Here is a 21,348-nt window from a genome sequence, read left to right on the forward strand (position 1 = left end):
TTTTATAACCACGTCACTTTCATATCGGATTGGATAACCGCGTTACTTTCACATCGGCTTTTAAAACCACTTTACGGTCACATCAGATTTTATATACATGCCACTTTCACATCGGATTTTATAACCACGTTACCTTCACATCGGATTTTATAACTACGTTACTTTCAAATCGGAATTTATAACTACTTACTTTCAGTTTGGATTTTATAACCACGTTACTTTCACGTCGGATTTTATAAGCACGTTACTTTCACTTCGGATTTTATAACCACGTCACTTTCACATTGGATTTTACAACCACGTTACGTTCACATCAGATTTTATATACATGTCACTTTCACATCGGATTTTATAACCATGTCACGTTCACATCTGATTTTATAAACTAGTCACTTTCACGTCGGATTCTATAACCATGTCACTTTCACATCGGATTTTATAACCACTTTACTTTCACTTTGGATTTTATAACCACGTTACTTTCACTTTGGATTTTATAACCACGTTACTTTCACTTTGGATTTTATAACCACGTTACTTTCACATCGGATTTTATAAGCACGTCGCTTTCACATCGGATTTTATAACCACATCACGTTCACATCTGACTTCATAAACTTGTCATTTTCACATTGGATTTTATAACCACGTCACTTTCACATCGTATTTTATAAACATGTAACTTTCACATCGGATTTCATAACCACGTCACTTTCACATTGGATTTTAAAAAACACGTCACTTTCACATCGGATTTTATAACCACTTCATCTTCACATTGGATATTATAACCACATTACTTTAACATCAGGTTTTATAACCACGTTACTTTCACTTCGTATTTTATAACCACGTTACTTTCACTTCGGATTATATAACGTTACTTTCACGTCGGATTTTATAAACACGTCACTTTCACGTCGGATTTTATAACCAAGTTACTCTCGCTTTGGATTTAATAACCACGTCACTGTCACATCGGATTTCATAACCACGTCACTTTCACATAGTATTTCATAACCACGTCACTTTCACATCGTATTTCATAACCACGTCACTTTCACATCGTATTTCATAACCACGTCACTTTCACATCGGATTTTATAACCTCGGCACTTTCACATCGGATTTTACAACCACGTCACTTTCACATCGATTTTGCAACCACATCAGTTTCACACCGCATTTTATAACCACATCATGTTCATATCTGATTTTATAAACTTCACTTTCACATTGGATATTATAACCATGTCACTTTCACATCGGATTTTATAATCACGTTACGTTGACATCAGATTTCATAAACATGGCACTTGCACATCGGATTTTATAACCACGTTACTTTCACACTGGATTTTATAAACACGTCACTTTCACATCGGATTTTATAAACATGTCACTTTCACATCGGATTTTATAACCACGTTACTTTCATTTTGGATTTCATAACTACGTCACTTTCACATCGGATTTTATAACCACGTCACTTTCACATCGGATTTTATAACCAATTCACTTTCATATAGGTTTTATAACCACGTCACTTTCATATCGGATTTGATATACATGTCACTTTCACATCTGATTTTATATACATGTCACTTTCACATTGAATTTGATAAACTCATCACTTTCACATCTGATTTTATATATGTCACTTTCACATCGGATTACGTAGCCACATCACGTTCACATCTGATTTTATAAATTCATCACTTTCACATCTGATTTTATAAACACGTTACTTTCACATTGGATTTTATAAACATCACTTTCACATCGGATTTTATAATCACATCACTTTCACTTCGGATTTTATAACCACGTCACTTTCACATCGGATATCATAACCTCGTCACTTTCACACTAGATTTCATAACCACGTCATTTTCACATCGGATTTTACAACCACGTTACGTTCACATCAGATTTTATATACATGTTACTTTCACATCGAATTTTATAACCACATCACGCTCACATATGATTTTATAAACTCGTCCCTTTCACATCGGATTTTATAACCATGTCACTTTCACATCGGATTTTATAAACACGTTACTTTCACACTGGATTTTATAACCACGTTACTTTCACTTCGGATTTTATAACCACGTTACTTTCACGTCGGATTTTATAAACACGTTGCTTTCACATCAGATTTTATAAACACTTCACATTCACATCGGATTTTATAACCACATTACGTTCACATCTTATTTTATAAACTCTAGTCTTTCACATGGAAGTTTATAACCACATCACTTTCACATCGGATTTTATAACCATATTACATTCACATCAGATTTTATAAACATATCACTTTCACATCGGATTTTATAACCACGTTACTTCCACTACGGATTTTATAACCATGCTACTTTCACATCAGATTTTAAAAACACGTCACTTTCACATCGGATTTTATAAACACGTCACTTTCACTTCGGATTTTATAACCACATTACTTTCACTTCGGATTTTATAAACACGTCACTTTCACATCGGATTTTATAAATACGTCCCTCACATCATATTCTATAAACACGTCACTTTCACATCGTATTTTATAACCACGTTACCTTCACTTCAGATTTTATAACCACGCTACTTTCACATCGGATTTTTAAACACGTCACTTTCACATTGGATTTTATAACCACGTTACTTTCACATCGGATTTTATAACCACATCACGTTCACATCTGGTTTTATAAACTCATCACTTTCACATAGATTTTACAACCACGTCACTTTCACATCGGATTTTACAACCAAGTTACATTCACATCAGAGTTTATATGCATGTCACCCTCTTATTGGATTTTATAACCACATCACATTCACATCTGATTTCAACCCTCTTACCTCCACGCTATTTGGAAATTTCCAACCCTTAACCCCCAGGGGGTTATTTCTTTCCCAGTACATTTTGCAGTATATAGTATATATTTTTAAAATTGCTCTAACAGCCTTTATTTTTGTCATAGAGAGGTCAGGTTGGTCTCATTCTCTTGAAAAATGCCTGAATTTTTGAAAATAAATATATAAAATATGAAAAAAAAAATTATGGCATTTTTTTGCAAGGTACATCCATGGGAGTAAAGGGATGGCTTTTGTGAAACGTACCAGTAAGTCCTTTGGCGGTAAAAGTGTTAAAAACTCGTCACTTTTACATCGGATTTTATAACCACGTTACTTTCACATCGGATTTTATAACCACGTTACTTTCACTTTGGATTTTTTAAACACATGTTCATAAAATCCGATGTTAAAGTGATGTTTATAAAATCCGACGTGAAAGTAACATGATTATAAAATCCGATGTGGAAGTAACGTGGTTATAAAATCTGATGTGAAAGTGACGTGGTTATAAAATCCGATGTGAAAGTGACTATTTTTTTACCCCAAAAACCTCCAAAAGACTTACTGGTACGGTTCACAAAAGCCATCCGTTTATCCCCATGAATGTACCGGTACGGCCTTGCAAACAAATTCCATAAAAATTGTTTTTTTTTTTTTTCATATTTTTGATAACTTTATTCGAAAATTCAGGCATTTTCCAAGAGAATGAGACAAATCTGACCTCCCTATGACAAAAATTGAGGCTGTTAGAGCAATTTAAAAAAATATACTGCAAAATTTGCTGGAAAAAAATAACCCCCTGGGTTATGGGTTGCAAATTTCCAAATAGCCTGGGGGTTAAAGGGTTAAAATCCGAAGTGAAAGTAACGTGGTTATAAAATCCGATGTGAAAGTGACATGTTTATAAAATCTGTTGTGAACGTAACGTGGTTATAAAATCAGATCTGAAAGTGACGTGGTTTAAAATCCGATGTGAAAGTGACGAGTTTATAAAATTAGATGTGAACGTGATGAGTTTATAAAATCCGATGTGAAAGTGACATCACTTTCACATCGGATTTTATAAACTCATCACGTTCACATCTGATTTTATAAACTCATCACTTTCACATCGGATTTTATAACCACGTCACTTTCACATCGGATTTTATAACCACGTCACTTTCACATCGGATTTTATAACCACGTCACTTTCCGATGTGAAAGTGACATGTTTATAAAATTCGATGTGAAAGTGATATGGTTATAAATCTGATGTGAAAGTGATGAGTTTATAAAATCAGATGTGAACGTGATGAGTTTATAAAATCCGATGTGAAAGTGACATGTTTGAAAGTGATGTCACTTTCACATCGGATTTTATAAACTCATCACGTTGACACCTAATTTTATAAACTCATCAATTTCACATTGTATTTTATAATCATGTCACTTTCACATTGGATTTTATAATCATGTCACTCACATCGGATTTTATAACCACATTACTTTCACTTCGGATTTTATAACCACGTTACTTTCACCTCTGATTTTATAAACACGTCACTTTCACATCTCATTTTATAACCACGTCACTTTCACATCGGATTTTATAAACATGTCACTTTCCGATGTGAAAGTGACATTATTATAAAATCCGATGTGAAAGTGACATGTTTATAAAATCCGATGTGAAAGTAACGTGGTTATAAAATCAGAGGTGAAAGTAACGTGGTTATAAAATCTGATGTGAAAGTGACATGATTATAAAATCCAATGTGAAAGTGACGAGTTTATAAAATCAGATGTGAACGTGATGAGTTTATGAAATCCGATGTGGAAGTGACATCACTTTCACATCGGATTTTATAAACACGTCTTTTTCACATCGGATTTTATAACCACATTACTTTCACTTTGGATTTTATTACCACGTTACTTTCACCTCTGATTTTATAAACACGTCACTTTCGCATCTCATTTTATAACCACGTCACTTTCACATCGGATTTTATAAACATGTCACTTTCCGATGTGAAAGTGACATGATTATAAAATCCGATGTGAAAGTGACATGTTTATAAAATCTGATGTGAAAGTGATGTGGTTATAAAATCCGATGTGAAAGTGACGTTTATAAAATCAGATGTGAACGTGATGAGTTTATAAAATCCGATGTGAAAGTGACATGTTTATAAAATCCAATGTGAAAGTGATGTCACTTTCACATCGGATTTCATAAACTCAAGTTCACATCTGATTTTATAAACTCTTTACTTTCACATCGGATTTTATAACCACGTCACTTTCACATCGGATTTTATAACCACGTTACGTTCACATCAGATTTTATAAACATGTCACTTTCACATCGGATTTAATAACCACGTCACTTTCACATCCGATTTAATAACCACGTCACTTTCACATCAGATTTTATAAACACGTTACTTTCACATAGGATTTCATAACCACGTTACTTTCACATCGGATTTTATAACCACGTTACTTTCACTTCGGATTTTATAAGCACGTTACTTTCACTTCGGATTTTATAACCACGTCACTTTCACATCGGATTTTACAACCACGTTACGTTCACATCAGATTTTATATACATGTCACCTTCACATCAGATTTTATAACCACATCAAGTTCACATCTGATTTTATAAACTCTTTACTTTCACTTCGGATTTTATAACCACGTCACTTTCACATCGGATTTTATAACCACGTTACGTTCACATCAGATTTTATAAACATGTCACTTTCACATCGGATTTAATAACCACGTCACTTTCACATCGGATTTATAACCACTTTACTTTCACATCGGATTTCATAACCACGTTACTTTCACATCGGATTTCATAACCACGTTACTTTCACATCGGATTTCATAACCACGTTACTTTCACATCGGATTTCATAACCACGTTACTTTCACATCGGATTTCATAACCACGTTACTTTCACATCGGATTTATAACCACTTTACTTTCACATCGTATTTCATAACCACGTTACTTTCACATCGGATTTCATAACCACGTTACTTTCACATCGGATTTCATAACTACGTTACTTTTACATCGTATTTCATAACCATGTTACTTTCAAATCGGATTTCATAACCACGTTACTTTCACATCAGATTTTATAACCACGTTACTTTCACTTCGGATTTTATAACCACGTTACTTTCACTTTGGATTTTATAACCACGTTACTTTCACTTCGGATTTTATAACCACGTTACTTTCACGTCGGATTTTATAACCACGTTACTCTCACGTCGGATTTTATAAACACGTCACTTTCACATCGGATTTTATAACCACGTCAATTTTACATCGGATTTTATAAACACGTTACGTTCACATCAGATTTTATAAACATCACTTTCACATCGGATTTTATAACCACGTTACTTTCACTTCAGATTTTATAACCGCGTCACTATCACACCGGATTTTATAAACATGTCTCTTTCACATCAGATTTTATAAAAATGTCACTTTCACATCGGATTTTATAACCACGTTACTTTCACTTCGGATTTTATAACCACGTCACTTTCATATCTGATTGCATAACCGCGTTACTTTCACATCGGCTTTTAAAACCACGTTACGTTCACATCAGATTTTATATACATGCCACTTTCATATCGGATTTTATAACCACATTACCTTCACATTGGATTTTATAACCACGTTACTTTCAAATCGGAATTTATAACCACTTACTTTCACTTCGGATTTTATAACCACATTACTTTCACTTCGGATTTTATAACCACATTACTTTCACATCGGATTTTATAACCACGTTACTTTCACGTCGGATTTTTTAACCACGTTACTTTCACGTCGGATTTTATAAACACGTCACTTTCACATCGGATTTTATAACCACGTCAATTTCACATCGGATTTTATAAACACGTTACGTTCACATCAGATTTTATAAACACATCACTCTCATATCGGATTTTATAACCACGTTACTTTCACTTCATATTTTATAACCGCGTCACTTTCACACCGGATTTTATAAACATGTCTCTTTCACATCAGATTTTATAAACATGTCACTTTCACATCGGATTTTATAACCACGTTACTTTCACTTCGGATTTTATAACCACGTCACTTTCATATCGGATTGCATAACCGCGTTACTGTCACATTGGCTTTTAAAACCACGTTACGTTCACATCAGATTTTATATACATGCCACTTTCACATCGGATTTTATAACCACATTACCTTCACATCGGATTTTATAACCACGTTACTTTCAAATCGGAATTTATAACCACTTACTTTCAGTTTGGATTTTATAACCACGTTACTTTCACGTCGGAGTTTATAAGCACGTTACTTTCACTTCGGATTTTATAACCACGTCACTTTCACATTGGATTTTACAACCACGTTACGTTCACATTAGATTTTATATACATGTCACTTTCACATCGGATTTTATAACCATGTCACGTTCACATCTGATTTTATAAACTAGTCACTTTCACGTCGGATTCTATAACCATGTCACTTTCACGTCGGATTTTATAACCACGTTACTTTCAAATCGGATTTTATAACCACGTTACTTTCACTTTGGATTTTATAACCACGTTACTTTCACTTTGGATTTTATAACCACGTTACTTTCACTTTGATTTTATAACCACGTTACTTTCACTTTGGATTTTATAACCACGTTACTTTCACATCGGATTTTATAAGCACGTCGCTTCCACATCGGATTTTATAACCACATCACATTCACATCTGACTTCATAAACTTGTCATTTTCACATTGGATTTTATAACCACGTCACTTTCACATCGTATTTTATAACCACGTCACTTTCACATCGTATTTTATAAACATGTAACTTTCACATCGGATTTTATAACCACGTCACTTTCACATGGGATTTTATAAACACGTCACTTTCACATGGGATTTTATAAACACGTCACTTTCACATTGGATTTTATAACCACTTCACTTTCACATGGGATTTTATAAACACGTCACTTTCACATCGGATTTTATAACCACGTCACTTTCACATCGGATATTATAACCATATTACTTTCACATCAGGTTTTATAACCACGTTACTTTCACATCAGGTTCTATAACCACGTTACTTTCACCGTATTTTATAACCACGTTACTTTCACTTCGGATTATATAACAACGTTACTTTCACGTCGGATTTTATAAACACGTCACTTTCACGTCGGATTTTATAACCACGTTACTCTCGCTTTGGATTTAATAACCGCGTCACTTTCACATCAGATTTCATAACCACGTCACTTTCACATCGTATTTCATAACCACGTCACTTTCACATCGTATTTCATAACCACGTCACTTTCACATCGGATTTCATAACCACGTCACTTTCACATCGGATTTTATAACCTCGGCACTTTCACATCGGATTTTATAACCTCGGCACTTTCACATCTGATTTTTGTTCATATCTGATTTTATAAACTTCACTTTCACATTGGATAATATAACCATGTCACTTTCACATTGGATTTTATAACCACGTTATGTTGACATCAGATTTCATAAACATGGCACTTGCACATCGGATTTTATAACCACGTTACTTTCACACTGGATTTTATAAACACGTCACTTTCACATCGGATTTTATGAACACGTCACTTTCATATCAGATTTTATAAACACGTCACTTTCACATCGGATTTTATAACCACGTCACTTTCACATCGGATTTTATAACCAATTCACTTTCATATAGGTTTTATAACCACGTCACTTTCACATCGGATTTGATATACATGTCACTTTCACATTGAATTTGATACTCATCATTTTCACATCTGATTTTTTATATAAGTCACTTTCACATCGGATTACGTAGCCACATCACGTTCACATCTGATTTTATAAATTCATCACTTTCACATCTGATTTTATAAACACATCATTTTCACATCAGATTTTATAACCACATCACTTTCACTTCGGATTTTATAACCACGTCACTTTCACATCGGATATCATAACCACGTCAATTTCACACTAGATTTCATAACCACGTCATTTTCACATCGGATTTTACAACCACATTACGTTCACATCAGATTTTATATACATGTTACTTTCACAACGGATTTTATAACCACATCACGCTCACATCTGATTTTATAAACTCGTCCCTTTCACATCGGATTTTATAACCATGTCACTTCCACATCGGATTTTATAAACACGTTACTTTCACACTGGATTTTATAACCACGTTACTTTCACTTCGGATTTTATAACCACGTTACTTTCACATTAGATTTTATAAACACTTCACATTCACATCGGATTTTATAACCACATTACGTTCACATCTTATTTTATAAACTCTAGTCTTTCACATGGAAGTTTATAACCACATCACTTTCACATCGGATTTTATAACCATGTTACATTCACATCAGATTTTATAAACACGTCACTTTCACTTCGGATTTTATAACCACGTCACTTTCACTTCGGATTTTATAACCACATTACTTTCACTTCGGATTTTATAACCACATTACTTTCACTTCGGATTTTATAAACACGTCACTTTCACATCGGATTTTATAAATACGTCACTCACATCATATTCTATAAACACGTCACTTTCACTTCGTATTTTATAACCACGTTACTTTCACTTCGGATTTTATAACCACGCTACTTTCACATCGGATTTTATAAACACGTCACTTTCACATCGGATTTTATAAACACGTCACTTTCACATCGGATTTTATAACCACGTTACTTTCACATCGGATTTTATAACCACATCACGTTCACATCTGGTTTATAAACTCATCACTTTCACATCGATTTTACAACCACGTCACTTTCACATCGGATTTTACAACCAAGTTACATTCACATCAGATTTTATATGCATGTCACCCTCTTATTGGATTTTATAACCACATCACATTCACATCTGATTTCAACCCTCTTACCTCCACGCTATTTGGAAATTTCCAACCCTTAACCCCCAGGGGGTTATTTCTTTCCCAGTACATTTTGCAGTATATAGTATATATTTCTTAAAATGCACTAATAGCCTTTATTTTTGTCATAGAGAGGTCAGGTTGGTCTCATTCTCTTGAAAAATGCCTGAATTTTTGAAAAAAAATATAAAAAATATGAAAAAAAATGTTATGGCATTTTTTTGCAAGGACCTACCGGTACATCCATGGGAGTAAAGGGATGGCTTTTGTGAAACGTACCAGTAAGTCCTTTGGCGGTAAAAGTGTTAAAAACTCGTCACTTTTACATCGGATTTTATAACCACGTTACTTTCACTTTGGATATTTTAAACACTTTCATAAAATCCGATGTTAAAGTGATGTTTATAAAATCCGACGTGAAAGTAACATGATTATAAAATCTGATGTGAAAGTGACGTGGTTATAAAATCTGATGTGAAAGTGACGTGGTTATAAAATCCGATGTGAAAGTGACGAATTTTTTACCCTTTTACCTCCAAAAGACTTACTGGTACGTTTCACAAAAGCCATCCGTTTATCCCCATGAACGTACCGGTACGGCCTTGCAAACAAATGCCATAAAAATTGTTTTTTTTTTATTTTTTTGATAACTTTATTCGAAAATTCAGGCATTTTCCAAGAGAATGAGACAAATCTGACCTCCCTATGACAAAAATTAAGGCTGTTAGAGCAATTTAAAAAAATATACTGCAAAATGTGCTGGGAAAAAAATAACCCCCTGGGTTATGGGTTGGAAATTTCCAAATAGCCTGGGGGTTAAAGGGTTAAAATCCGAAGTGAAAGTAATGTGGTTATAAAATCCGATGTGAAAGTGACATGTTTATAAAATCTGTTGTGAACGTAACATGGTTATAAAATCAGATCTGAAAGTGACGTGGTTTAAAATCCGATGTGAAAGTGACGAGTTTATAAAATTAGATGTGAACGTGATGAGTTTATAAAATCCGATGTGAAAGTGACATGTTTATAAAATCCAATGTGAAAGTGATGTCACTTTCACATCGGATTTTATAAACTCATCGCGTTCACATCTGATTTTATAAACTCGTCACTTTCACATCGGATTTTATAACCACGTTACTTTCACATCGGATTTTATAACCACGTCACTTTCACATCGGATTTTATAACCACGTCACTTTCACATCGGATTTTATAAACATGTCACTTTCCGATGTGAAAGTGACATGTTTATAAAATTCGATGTGAAAGTGATATGGTTATAAAATCTGATGTGAAAGTGATGAGTTTATAAAATCAGATATGAACGTGATGAGTTTATAAAATCCGATGTGAAAGTGACATGTTTGAAAGTGATGTCACTTTCACATCGGATTTTATAAACTCATCACGTTGACAACTAATTTTATAAACTCGTCACTTTCACATTGGATTTTATAATCATGTCACTTTCACATTGGATTTTATAACCACATTACTTTCACTTCTGATTTTATAACCACGTTACTTTCACCTCTGATTTTATAAACACGTCACTTTCACATCTCATTTTATAACCACGTCACTTTCACATCGGATTTTATAAACATGTCACTTTCGATGTGAAAGTGACATGATTATAAAATCTGATGTGAAAGTGACATGTTTATAAAATCCGATGTGAAAGTGATGTGGTTATAAAATCATAGGTGAAAGTAACTTGGTTTTAAAATCATAGGTGAAAGTAACGTGGTTATAAAATCTGATGTGAAAGTGACATGATTATAAAATCCAATGTGAAAGTGACGAGTTTATAAAATCAGATGTGAACGTGATGAGTTTATGGAATCCGATGTGAAAGTGACATCACTTTCACATCGGATTTTATAAACACGTCACTTTCACATTGGATTTTATAACCACATTACTTTCAATTCGGATTTTATTACCACGTTACTTTCACTTCTGATTTTATAAACACGTCACTTTCACATCTCGTTTTATAACCACGTCACTTTCACATCGGATTTTATAAACATGTCATTTTATGATGTGAAAGTGACATGATTATAAAATCCGACGTGGAAGTGACATGTTTATAAAATCCGATGTGAAAGTGACATGTTTATAAAATCCGATGTGAAAGTGACATGTTTATAAAATCCGATGTGAAAGTGACATGTTTATAAAATCCGATGTGAAAGTGACGAGTTTATAAAATCAGATGTGAACGTGATGAGTTTATAAAATCCGATGTGAAAGTGACATGTTTATAAAATCCAATGTGAAAGTGATGTCACTTTCACATCGGATTTCATAAACTCATCACGTTCACATCTGATTTTATAAACTCCTCACTTTCACATCGGATTTTATAACCACGTCACTTTCACATCGGATTTTATAACCACGTTACGTTCACAACAGATTTTATAAACATGTCACTTTCACATCGGATTTTATAACCACGTTACTTTCACTTCTGATTTCATAACCACGTTACTTTCACTTCAGATTTTATAACTTACTTTCACCTCTGATTTTATAAACACGTCACTTTCACATCAGATTTTATAAACATGTCACTTTCACATCGGATTTTATAACCACGTTACTTTCACTTCGGATTTTATAACCACGTTACTTTCACTTCGGATTTTATAACCACATTAGTTTCACATCGGATTTTATAACCACATTACTTTCACATCGGATTTTATAAACATGTCATTTTCACATCGGATTTTATAACGACGTCACTTTCACATCGTATTTTCACATCGGATTTCATAACCACGTCACTTCCACATCGGATTTTATAACCACGTCACTTCCACATCGGATTTTATAACCACGTCACTTCCACATCGGATTTCACAACCACGTCACTTCCACATCGGATTTCACAACCACGTCACTTCCACATCGGATTTCACAACCACGTCACTTTCACATCGGATTTCACAACCACGTCACTTTCACATCGGATTTCACAACCACGTCACTTTCACATCGGATTTCACAACCACGTCACTTTCACATCGGATTTCACAACCACGTCACTTTCACATCGGATTTCACAACCACATCACTTTCACATCGGATTTCACAACCACGTCACTTTCACATCGGATTTCACAACCACGTCACTTTCACATCGGATTTTATAAACATGTCACTTTCACATCGCATTTTATAATCGCGGTATATCTAATTTTATAACCTTGTCACATCTGATTTTATAACGGTGGTACATATGATTAATACTACGTCACACGTGATTTCTAAACCATGGTCCATCTGATTTTATAACCCCGTCACATCTGATTTTGTAATTACATCACCCTTAATTTTATAATCACAGCACATCTGATTTTATAAGTCACATCTGATTTTATAACCACATCACATCTGATTTTATAACCACATCACATCTGATTTTATAACCATGTGACATTTGATTATATAACCACGACTTATCTGATTTTATAACCATAGTACAAATTATTTTATAACCACGCCACATCTGATTTATCACTTCACATTTGATTATATAATCGCATCACTTTTGATTTTATACTGTAATGACATCACATTTGATATCATAACTGTCCCATCGAATTACGGTATTTAACCAAATCACATCTGATACCATAGCCATATCACATATGATTTTATAATCATATCACGTCTATTTTTATAACCCCGTCACATCTGATTTTATAATCATGGTACTTTTGATTTTATAACCATAAAATATTTTTCTAGCATCAGAGATCATAGACCTGGAAGCAAAGTTTTTAAAGTAATTACTACAGTTATGCTGTGATGTATGGATCGGAGTTGTGGGGAATGAAAGTGATGGAGAGACAGAAATTGAATGTGTTTGAGATGAAGTGTCTGAGGAGTATGGCTGGTGTATCTCGAGTAGATAGGGTCAGGAACGAGGTGGTGAGGGTGAGAACGGGTGTAAGAAATGAGTTAGCAGCTAGAGTGGATATGAATGTGTTGAGGTGGTTTGGCCATGTTGAGAGAATGGAGAATGGCTGTCTGCTAAAGAAGGTGATGAATGCAAGAGTTGATGGGAGAAGTACAAGAGGAAGGCCAAGGTTTGGGTGGATGGATGGTGTGAAGAAAGCTCTGGGTGATAGGAGGATAGATGTGAGAGAGGCAAGAGAGCGTGCTAGAAATAGGAATGAATGGCGAGCGATTGTGACGCAGTTCCGGTAGGCCCTGCTGCTTCCTCCGGTGCCTTAGATGACCGCGGAGGTAGCAGCAGTAGGGGACTCAGCAGTATGAAGCTTCATCTGTGGTGGAAATGTGGGAGGTTGGGCTGTGGCACCCTAGCAGTACCAGCTGAACTCGGCTGAGTCCCTGGTTAGGCTGGAGGAACATAGAGAGTAGAGGTCCCCTTTTTTTGTTTTGTTCTTGTTGATGTCGGCTACCCCCCAAAATTGGGGGAAGTGCCTTTGGTATATGGATGGATGGACTACAGTTATAATATCGAATCAATTACATTTGTTTCTTTTTTTTCAGGTTCACTGAATTGTCTGAAATGGATATATTGATGCTGTCTGCTGAGTATTATATGCGGGAAATTAGTTTTAATCGAATAAAATTAGCTGACACAAATGGAGCCTAACATTTCTAAGTAAGATGTAAGTATTCACATAATTTCGTGATCATTATTACCTCCGCCAACTAAGTTGGACTGAGGGTGTTTTACTCCCTATTTGAAAACAGCTTCCTGGCCACAATTTTAATCTTAGAGTAATGCAACTTGCATTGATTAACTGTTTTTTAGAAAGCTGGAAATGATTGAATTTTGGAAGGTCAATGTCCTAGAGTAATGCAACTTGCATTGATTAACTGTTTTGTAGAAAGCTGGAAATGATTGAATTTTGGAAGGTTAATGTCCTATGTCAAGGTCACTGTCAAGCAAAATGTCCAATTCACGTAATCAGCCATAAGTTTGAACACCGTTATCGCAGAGACTTCAAACTTGGTTCACATTTGAGTGTATGGAAATCCACGCCAGTAATATGCTAAGGTCAAAGGTCATGGCCGAGCAAAAGGCTGAGAAATAAGCTGTCGCGACGGAAATCTGCGCTCACAAAGTGCCCCTCTAGTTTAAGAGTATGAAATCACCTAATATTGGAAACAAGTCTTGAAAATGCAAAGAGGGAGCATAGTTTTTCATACACATTAGCATACATATTCTGAAGAAATAATGACTATAATTATGAGAATTTTACAAGTTTTAGTCGTGTTAGAAATTTGATATATTTAACTCTAATATGTATTATATGCAGCCACTACAAAAAATGACGTATTAAGGAAATAGTCAGAGGATATATAAGTGTATAAAAAGTGATAAGATATGAAACCTCAAGATGATAATGAATGTTAAATAATTTTTCAGTATTGCGAAATAATTTAATCATTTGATTTGATACAGGTGTTGTTGTCTGACTCAGAAATGACTCCACAATCTGCTGACTATAAAGAACATCTCTCTCTCTCTCTGTTGTGACTTTGAGTGGAGTTTTCTGGCATCCTGGCATCCCTGTTGCGACTTTTCTGACCAACAGTGGAGAATAGTCCTTGACAAAATGACACGTGAGTACACTAAAAATAGTTGTGGATATTTCTGAGTTTGAAATAATTTAGTTATGGACAATTCTAATGTGCAAAGTAAAATACTTAGAACATTTTTATTATGCATGTCTTGAGAGATGACATTGGTCTCTTAAAGGGATCACCTTTTACGATTTCGCATCGCCGAATCTGTTTTATGTACATATTATTTTCTCTCATTCGTGCCCTCACAGTCTTTGATATTCATGAGACAATGTAACTCAAATTCAGGGTAAGGCTTCTGAATGAGAATATAGGATACACAATTGTATCCTTTTAATGTAATTTCTTGGGAGAATGCACCCTATGACAGTGAGGATATACTGAATGTAATCTAAACATGGCATAGGTGTGTGAAATGTTATACTTTTACTCTGAACTTATATTTGAGGGAACCTTTAAATCTTAAATTAGAATACTATTTTGACACATTTCCTGAATTGGGACGTTGTTTTATTTTTATCAAGTGTTTAGAATCATAAATCGAAATGAGATAAGTATGTACAGTAATGCATTGGGGAGTTTCAGCTGAATAAACCTAGTGGAAATTAGGGACGGACATGTGGCTCACCGTTGTTGTTGCCAATCAAGTCTTTGCTTCGATGAGAGATAGAATGTGCAAGAAGATATTTTACTATGATGATTTCCATTAGATGGAGGATTATTTTGTAACTTTTGATATGAAGTTAAAAGGATTCGATTCTAAATCCTGCGGCTAATTGGGGGCTGGGGGAGGATTTTGTAGTCTGTGTATTGATGAACTATTTGGTAGACTAGTTGTTATTTTTGTTATTACTAGCTAAGCTACAACCCTAGTTGGAAAAGCAAGATGCTCTAAGCCTAAGGGTTCCAACAAGGAAAAATAGCCCTGTGGGGAAAGGAAATAAGGAAATAAATAAACTATAAGAAGTAATGAACAATTAAAATGAAATATTTAATAAGCATTAACTTTGAAACAGATATTTCTATATATATATATATATATATATATATATATATATATATATATATATATATATATATATATATATATATATATATATATATATATATATATATATATATATATATATATATATATGAGAGAGAGAGAGAGAGAGAGAGAGAGAGAGAGAGAGAGAGAGAGAGAGAGAGAGAGAGAGAGACTGACTTATGTCAGCCTGTTCAACATGAAAACATTTGCTGCAAGTTTGAACTTTATTGAAAGAAATTTAATAATGATGCACACCTACTTAGGATTTAATAGTGAACCAGTACATTAATTTTATATATTAAAGTTATAATAATAATTCTAGTTTTCTTTTTTTGTTTTTTGTTTCAGGGATATTGTTTCGATATTTACCTGGTCTCTTATCATTATATTTTGAGTGGAGAGGATCGTCAAAGACTATGATTTTGACCTTGCTGTAGAAGCATAATCTACGAACAGAGGAGGAACTCAAAATCAAGGCTTACAAGAACTTTATCCAGCCAACATATCGACAATCCATGAAGAATTCTCCAGAGAGGCCAACTGCTCTTATATCCGGATCATCGAGTCGTCTTATCCTAATCCAACCAGCTAGTTTGCAAATCTCTAAGAATCGATTAATATAAGCTTTTTGCATTTGATCTTGACAGTCATTCAGCTACTGCAAACTATGGAAAATTAGTAATATGTGCAAATTAAAAGATGAATCACCCTGCAAATCCTTACTGATGAAGTGTCCTGCTAGCAAATCCTTGAAGATGAATTATCCTGTAAATCCTGACTGATGAAGTGCCCTGCATATAAATACTGAAAGATGAATTATCCTGTAGATCCTGACAGATGAAGTGTCCTGCCTGCAAATAATAAAAGATGAAATACCCTGCAAATCCTGACTGATGAAGTCTCCTGCATGCAAATCCTGAAAGATGAATTATCCTGTAGATCCTGACAGATGGAGTGTCCTGCCTGCTAATGATAAAAGATGGAATACCCTGCAAATCCTGACTGATGAAGTCTCCTGCATGTAAATCCTGAGAGATGAATCATTCTGCAAATATAGACTTATGAAGTGTCCTGTCAGCAAAGCCTTAAAGATGAATTACCCTGTAAATCCTGTCTGAAGTGTCCTGCCTGCAAATAATGAAAGACAAATCATCCAGCAAATACTGACAGATGAAGTTTCCTGCCTGCAAATAATGAAAGATAAATCATCCAGCTAGTCCTGATAGGTGAAGTATCCTGCCTGCAAATAATGAAAGACAAATCATCTAGCAAATCCTGACCTGTAGTGCCTTGCCTGAAAATAATGAAAGATAAACCATCAAGCAACTCCTGACAGGTGAAGTGTCCTGCCTGCAAATAATGAAAGATAAATCACCCAGCAACTCCTGACAGGTGAAGTGTCCTGCCTGCAAATAATGAAAGATAAATCATCCAGGAAATCCGGTCAGATGAAGTTTCCTGCCTGCAAATAATGAAAGATAAATCATCCAGGAAATCCGGTCAGATGAAGTGTCCTGCCTGCAAATAATGAAAGATAAATCATCCAGGAAATCCGGTCAGATGAAGTGTCCTGCCTGCAAATAATGAAAGATAAATCATCCAGGAAATCCGGTCAGATGAAGTGTCCTGCCTGCAAATAATGAAAGATAAATCATCCAGCAACTCCTGACAGGTGAAGTGTCCTGCCTGCAAATAATGAAAGATAAATCATCCAGGAAATCCGGACAGATGAAGTTTCCTGCCTGCAAATAATGAAAGATAAATCATCCAGGAAATCCGGTCAGATGAAGTGTCCTGCCTGCAAATAATGAAAGATAAATCATCCAGGAAATCCGGTCAGATGAAGTTTCCTGCCTGCAAATAATGAAAGATAAATCATCCAGGAAATCCGGTCAGATGAAGTTTCCTGCCTGCAAATAATGAAAGATAAATCATCCAGGAAATCCGGTCAGATGAAGTGTCCTGCCTGCAAATAATGAAAGATAAATCATCCAGGAAATCTGGTCAGATGAAGTGTCCTGCCTGCAAATAATGAAAGATAAATCATCCAGGAAATCCGGTCAGATGAAGTGTCCTGCCTGCAAATAATGAAAGATAAATCATCCAGGAAATCCGGTCAGATGAAGTGTCCTGCCTGCAAATAATGAAAGATAAATCATCCAGGAAATCCGGTCAGATGAAGTGTCCTGCCTGCAAATAATGAAAGATAAATCATCCAGCAACTCCTGACAGGTGAAGTGTCCTGCCTGCAAATAATGAAAGATAAATCATCCAGGAAATCCGGACAGATGAAGTTTCCTGCCTGCAAATAATGAAAGATAAATCATCCAGGAAATCCGGTCAGATGAAGTTTCCTGCCTGCAAATAATGAAAGATAAATCATCCAGGAAATCCGGTCAGATGAAGTGTCCTGCCTGCAAATAATGAAAGATAAATCATCCAGGAAATCTGGTCAGATGAAGTTTCCTGCCTGCAAATAATGAAAGATAAATCATCCAGGAAATCCGGTCAGATGAAGTGTCCTGCCTGCAAATAATGAAAGATAAATCATCCAGCAACTCCTGACAGGTGAAGTGTCCTGCCTGCAAATAATGAAAGATAAATCATCCAGGAAATCCGGACAGATGAAGTTTCCTGCCTGCAAATAATGAAAGATAAATCATCCAGGAAATCCGGTCAGATGAAGTTTCCTGCCTGCAAATAATGAAAGATAAATCAAGCAAATCCTGACAGATGTAGTGCCCTGCCTGAAAATAATGAAAGATAAACCATCCAGCAAATCCTAACAGATGAAGTATCCTGCCTACAAATAAGGAAAGGTAAATCATCCAGCTAATCCTGACAGGTAAAGCGCCCTGCCTGCAAATAATGAAAGATATATTATTCTGCAAACCCTGACAGACGAAGTGTCCTGCCTGCAAATAATGATAGAGATATCATCCAGCAAATCCTGACAGATGAAGTGTCCTTCTTAAAAATAAGGAAAGATAAATCATCCAGCTAATCCTGACAGGTAAAGCGTCCTTCTTAAAAATAAGGAAAGATAAATCATCAGCTAATCCTGACAGGTAAAGCGTCCTGCCTGCAAATAATGAAAGATATATCATCCTGCAAGTCTTGATAGATGAAATATCCTACCTGCAAGTATTATAAAAGATAAATCATCCAGTAAATTATGTCAGATGAAGTGTCTTGCCTGCAATTAATATAAAAGATGAATTATACTGCAAATCCTGAGATTGTGTCTTGCTTGCAAATAATGTGGAAGATAAATCTTCTTGGAAATCCTGACAGATGAAGTGTCGTATCTGCAAATAATGAAAGATAAATCATCCTGCAAACTCTGGGATATAAAATGTCCTGCCTGTAAACCATGAAAAAATATATCCTGCAAATCCTGACGGATGAAGTGTCCTGCCTGCAAATTCTTATTGATAAATCATCCTGCAAATCCTGACAGATGAAGGTCCTGTTTGCAAATAATGAAAGATAAATCATCTAGCTAATCTTGACTGATGAACTGTCCTGACAGGAAATTCTGAAAGAAAACCCGTCCTACAAATCCTGAGAGATGATGTGTCCTGCCTGCAAATACTGAAAGGTAAATCCTGAAAAATGAAGTGTTCTGTCTGGAAATTCTGAGTGATATATCATCCTGCAAATTCTGAGAGATGAAGTGCCATGCCTGCAAATAATGAAAGACGAATTATCCTGCAAACCCTGAGATATGAAGTGTCCTGCCTGCAAATCCTGAAAGATAAATCATCCTGCAAATTCTGAGAGATGAAGTGTCATGCCTGCGAATAATGAAAGCTAAATTATCCTGCAAGCCCTGAGATATGAAGTGTCCTGCCTGCAAATCCTGAAAGATAAATCATCCTGCAAATTCCGAGAGATAAAGTGTCATGCCTGCAAATGATGAAAGCTAAATTATCCTGCAAGCCCTGAGATATGAAGTGCCCTGCCTGCAAATCCTGGAAGATAAATCCTGCAAAATCTGAGAGATAGTGTCATGCCTGCAAATAATGAAATCTGAATTATCCTGCAAACTCTGAGATATGAAGTGTCATGCCTGCAAATCCTGAGAGATAAACGATTTTGCAAATTCTTACTCATTTAGTGTCATGCCTGAAAATCCTGGAAAGTAAACCATATGGTAAATCCAGACTGATGAAGGTCCTGCCTGCAAATAAAGATAAATCATCTAGCAAATCCTGACAGATGAAGTATCCTGTCTGCAAATTTCCCGCATAATCAGTCAGTATTCGTGATCCAGCAAATCCTGACAGATGAATTCTCCTGCAAAGCCTGATAGATGAAACATCCAACAAACCCTGATGCATCAAGTTTCTTACAAATCATAGCAAAAGATCTTCATCATACCTAGATGGACAAAAGCACCTTGCAATCTCAGAGATGCCTTGTGTTAGACTTGATAGCTGGTCTTCGGCAAAGCCTTATAGACACTACTGCAAAACTGATGACATATGCAGTAGCCTTTATTCATTGGGGACTCCCAATGAATAAAGGCTACTGCATGCCTCAAAGGATGAAGCCTCTTGTAAACTCTTGACGCATGTCTATTGCAAATGCTGACAGAATAAATGTCAAGAAAATGCTGACAGAGGTTTCCTACAAGCTGTGATGGACGAGGACTAATGCATGGCTTGACGAAATAGTTCTTTAAACACTAATGAACAAATTCTACTGCAAGCCGTTATGGACGAGGTCTCCTACAAACTCAGATGTACGAAGTCTCTTGCAAGCCCTTATGGACGAGGTCTCCCACAAGCCCTGATGGACGAGGCCTCCTATATGCCCTGATGGACGAGGCCTTCTTCATGCCCTGATGGACAAGGCCTCCTACAAG

At 35.4% G+C, this 21,348-nt stretch overlaps 1 long non-coding RNA gene across 2 annotated transcripts in view; it reads left to right on the forward strand.

Annotated features, from left to right (window-relative positions):
• Window positions 1–18,000, forward strand: part of LOC137622059 (uncharacterized) — a 28,846-nt gene extending 10,846 nt beyond the window's left edge. Inside the window, exons 2-4 of one of the 2 annotated variants that reach the window (XR_011040340.1) lie at window positions 14,405–14,526; window positions 15,327–15,487; window positions 16,827–17,998. This is a non-coding gene — a long non-coding RNA (uncharacterized lncRNA). Of the gene's footprint in view, window positions 1–14,404; window positions 14,527–15,326; window positions 15,488–16,826 lie in introns of both variants that reach the window. The other variant, XR_011040341.1, reaches the window with a different exon arrangement.
• The last annotated feature ends 3,348 nt before the right edge of the window (window positions 18,001–21,348 follow it).

Source organism: Palaemon carinicauda, chromosome 28 (assembly GCF_036898095.1).
Source record: "Palaemon carinicauda isolate YSFRI2023 chromosome 28, ASM3689809v2, whole genome shotgun sequence".
Lineage (NCBI taxonomy): Eukaryota > Metazoa > Arthropoda > Malacostraca > Decapoda > Palaemonidae > Palaemon > Palaemon carinicauda.